Source organism: Dromiciops gliroides, chromosome 3, assembly GCF_019393635.1.
Source record: "Dromiciops gliroides isolate mDroGli1 chromosome 3, mDroGli1.pri, whole genome shotgun sequence".
In the NCBI taxonomy this organism is placed as follows: domain Eukaryota; kingdom Metazoa; phylum Chordata; class Mammalia; order Microbiotheria; family Microbiotheriidae; genus Dromiciops; species Dromiciops gliroides.
The window spans coordinates 373,800,845-373,805,410 of record NC_057863.1 but is presented as its reverse complement, the minus strand read 5'-3'; the positions used below and the strand labels follow the sequence as shown (position 1 = coordinate 373,805,410).

Here is a 4,566-nt window from a genome sequence, read left to right as displayed (position 1 = left end):
TATTCCTCAATAAAGAATTACACTCTCACACAGAGACCAATTAGAATTAAAGTGGTCTTTTATTTGGCGCTAGAGAAAGTGACCAAATGGGAAGTCAAAGACTTCACTCCTCAGGGAGGAGGGCTTAGAAACATCCTCCTCCCAGAATTGAAGGAAGGCAAAAGTTTTTATAGAGGATAGATGGGGTGTCCACTTGAAAACTGGAAAGTTCCCTTTTGGGGGTGGGGTGGGAAAAGCTTGGATGCTTGTTATATTCCTGAGAGTTGAGAAGGATTTTTGTGAAGTGATGGTTCTGACCTTTGGAATTATCTCTTATCTCCTAGCTCAGGATCAGATAGTAGCCAAACCTAATTGACTTTCCTGCTATAGAATTTTATCTCCCCTTACTTCTCAGGTGTGTCTGTCCTGATAATCTAGTTAGTCAATCTAAACTTAAATAGTCCCTTGATTCCTTGATATGTCTGTCCTGTTACCCAGTCATCTTTGGTTTTGCTTCTCATAGGAGAAACTTCTGATTTATCCTAAGCCCCATGTCATGGTTATACATTTTTGATAGAAAAAAATGTTTTTGTACATGGGATATAACATTATAAACTCAAGACAATTCATAGATAAAAAAGGTTAATTCCCTCATCTATCACTCATCTCTACAAAAAGTTTATGTGGAACATCTATCCAGGCAAAATCAACATGCTCTCTCTCTTGAACTGTCATCCAGGTCTTTCCAAGACTCTGTCAAGTCCAGTCTCAGACACTTACTAGCTGTGTGACCCTGAGTACTTATTCACTTAACCTCAATTGCCTCCCACCCACCCCCACAAAAAACCCAAACCTCCACCCTGCAAGAAGACATCTGACCTTCATGTTTGTTTTGGAATGTCTTTCCAGAAGGCTCTTTCAATAATAAGATGGCAAGATAAAACCATTAGCATTCATTCAGATAGAAAAGGAAAAATGGGGAGAAGCTATTCAAACTTCATCTTTTTTCCTTGTTGCTTGTTGTTTCCTCCTCCTCCTCAACCTCCTTGGAAACCACCTCAACCTCCAAAATTTTCTTAGCCTCTGCCACCAAAGCCGCCTTAGTCTCTTCTATCCCCTCCTTGGCTAAGGAAGCTCCCACTACTACCACCACCATCACCACCATGACTGCCACCAGAGCTCCAAAGCCATTGAGCCCAGTTCAGAGTTACTTTGTTTCATCAATCTTCCCATTTTCTATGGCCTCTTTTGCAGATTTAGCTTCTTCTTCTGAGTTGAAGTCTGCTACATCTAAACCCTTTAAACTAAACCCTTTAAATGACTCCTTTTCCCTGTCTGTGACTATCCTGACACCAAAAAAGCCATGAAATGAATTTTTAACAGTTTCTTATGATGTGTCTTCAGACAGACCTTTGATGAACAATGTTTTGTAGGACTGGCTCCTTGGTGTTGTATTAACTGTCTTCTGTCCCCTTAGCTCCAACCAGATGGTTCTGCCTTCAATTTCTATAATGTTACAAGACTTTAAAGCCCCTTTCACATCTTCTCCAGAGGCCAATTCAATTAATGCATGCTATTTAGATTAGCCTTGGTTGTTTTGGGCAAGAGCTGATTGACAGTGGCCTTCAGAAACATTCCTGCAGACTTTATTCAGTGGTACCGGAGGCAAGGTTATTTAGCACCAGGGTCTTTTGAGTTTGCAGGTTTGCCATTATTCCCATTCCAAGTATTATTCTTCCTAACTCTTGAATTCTCTTGTCCTTGACTTTTCTTCCTTGTGTAGTCCAGAATGACTGCCTGACCAGTAATCTCAGTTCCCCGTATCTCTTCCTAAGCCTCTGCTTCTGTTTTAAATTCAACATGGGAAATCCCTTTGGGTGTCCCATCCTTGATGCAAACCAGCCTAACCTCAATAGCATCTTCAAACAATTCCTTGAGTTCCTGCTGAGTTACTTTATAAGGCAGATTCTTAACAAAGAGCATCCTTGTAGCTTTATCTTTTTTGTTTTCTTTTGGCTTTTCCCATTTCATTTCAGAGACAAGCATTTTGGAGCCACGGGGTTCCAGAGCTTTTTCCATGTTTTCAGCTGTTTCAAATTCTACATAGCCAAATTTCACAAAGACACCAATTTGAACATCTACAACCATAAGGTTCTTTTTTGCAAAGAAATCCATGATGCCAGTTTTTAGATCAGAAGCAGTTTTGTTGAAGTTCAGGTTCTCAGTGGAGAGACTGAGATTTGTAAATGCTTCAGCTTCCAATTTCTGTTTCCTGGCTTCAGAGGCTTTCTGTTTGCCTATTTCTTTTTTTCCTCTTCCCTGGTGCATCGTTGACAGGCACTTCCTCTTCTTTCTCCTCATCTTCTTCCAATTCCTCAGCTTCCTTGACTTTCCAGGAGCAGCTTCCACAAAAGCTTCCTTCCCTTTGACAGTTGTGGTATCCATAACATTATTCAGTCACCCTCATCTTTTTCATCCTCATCACAATCATCTTCCTCATCCTCAGAATCTTGTTTGACTGAAGCTACTCCCATTTTTATGGTTTGGGGTAGCTTAAATTATTCATCCCCCTCATCTTCACCCTCCTCTTCTTCAGACTCATTGTCCTTTTTCTTGGTATTCTTCCCAATTTTTGCCCCTTTCTTGGTGAGGGGGCGCTGCTCTAGCTGGAATGGCTCCTTTCTTGCCCAATGTGATGACAGTTTGGGCTGTGGTAGACACATTCTTTTTTTGTTTTTGTTTTTGTTTTTGTTTTTGTTTTTGTTTTTGTTAGTAGCCACATTCTTGGCAAGGCCCACAGTAACCTTCTTACCAGGAGTCATGACTGCTTTCTTAGCAGGTGTGGTGGCAACAGCAGGTTTTTTGGTTGGTGGTACCTTCTTAGCTAGTGTAGCCACAGCCTCTGTACCCTTCTTCTTAGAGACCATAACCTCTTCTCCACTACTTTCTCCTTCATCTTCTGACATGTCCTCTTCCTGATTGTCTTCTGCCTCTTTTGGAGAAGGGGCCATTTTCTTTGGCTCAGCTTTCTTGAGCTTCACCATGGTGGCAGCAAGTGACTATGGGGTGGAGGGTATAGATCCTTTAGCAAAGGCCCAAGAAAAGTGGGTGGTAGTAGGGAGCTACAGGAGAAGATTATCAATGAGTTCCCCTTTGCTGGTGGGGACTAAGATGGAAAACTAGTCCACCACTTTTGAAACACTTATCAACGATAGGAAACATCTTCTGAGGCAGCCTATCTCATTTTTGATAACCCTAATTGTTATAAAGTTTTACATTTGTTTCTTAGAAAACTTTACTAGTTGCTTTTATTTCTGTCCCATAAGACTTAAAACAAAAATCTTCTCCTGTCCTGGTCAAAACCCCCACTTCCTTCAATGATATGGGCATTTTTCTCAAGGTCCCTCACCATTTTGGTTACTCTCCTCTGAACTGAACTGAACATTCATTAATCACCTACTATATGTGAGACACTGCTAATGCATTGAGTATGCAAATAGAAAGACTGAAGCAATTCCTACTCTTCATAAAATGTTGTAAACCGAATTGAACATGATACTCTGGGTATAGGCAGAGTAAAGGGACTATTGCACACTCCATCCTGTTTACCATAGCTCTCTTAACATAGCCCAAAATGGAATTAGCTTTTTTGTTTTGTCTTACATTAGCTTTTCTGTTGCGTCATTTTTGGCATATGTTATGTTTCCACATCACTTAAACCTCCAGATTTCTTTCAGATAAACTGTTATCATGTAATGTTTCTACTATCCTGTATTTGGGCAGTTTTATCTGTGTGTTTGTTTATTTGTTTTTGTTTTTTGCAGGGTAATGAGGGTTAAGTGACTTGCCCAAGGTCACACAGTTAGTAAATGTCAAGTGTCTGAGGTCCTATTTGAACTCAGATCCTCCTGAATCCAGGGTCAGTGTTTTATCTCCTGTGCCACCTACCTGTCCCCTGTGTGTTTGTTTACTCTTGACCACACAGTTCAGTAAAATGACCTCCAGAGCAAAATTAGAATCCTAGATCTGCTTCTTACTATTGTTGGGAGAATTTTTTAACCTGATTCTTTGAGAACCCAAGAAGAATCTCACCCACCAGTAAGTCCACCGTATTAGAGGTCAAAGAAAGTGAATTACCAAACTGAAAGGAAAAGAAATCTATTACCCCACTAAGAGAATGTGTTTGATACTAGCAGCTTTGGCTCCATTGGCTACACATTTGGCTGATACTGTTTTTTCAGGCCTTCCTAGAGGGCACAGCCAATCACTAACATTCAGTGACATTTGATTGAACCAATGGAATTTAGTATGTTCTGATAGGAAAATTGACTGCAAAGTCTTTAGTTTGCATACAAACCTGTAAACTCATAAATTCAATTTAAGAACTTCCTTGATCAAACTCAAGTCATACCTCAGGTTATACTGCTAATTACTGGCAGGCTGTGTTGGCAAATGCAGCCCTTATCCTAATCCAATATTCTTCCATTTAATCATTATTACAATGATTGTTTCAGGAAAATATGACAAGTTTGTCAAGTTAAGATTGTTTGCTTAAAGTATTACATGCAGTTAGTTACCTTTCTTTTT

At 40.0% G+C, this 4,566-nt stretch overlaps 2 pseudogenes; both read right to left on the bottom strand.

The window, feature by feature from the left end:
• Positions 1–965: 965 nt before the first annotated feature.
• On the bottom strand, positions 966–2,424 carry LOC122747637 (annotated as a pseudogene).
• Positions 2,425–2,537: 113 nt separating this feature from the next.
• On the bottom strand, positions 2,538–3,023 carry LOC122747636 (annotated as a pseudogene).
• Between the last annotated feature and the right edge of the window lie 1,543 nt (positions 3,024–4,566).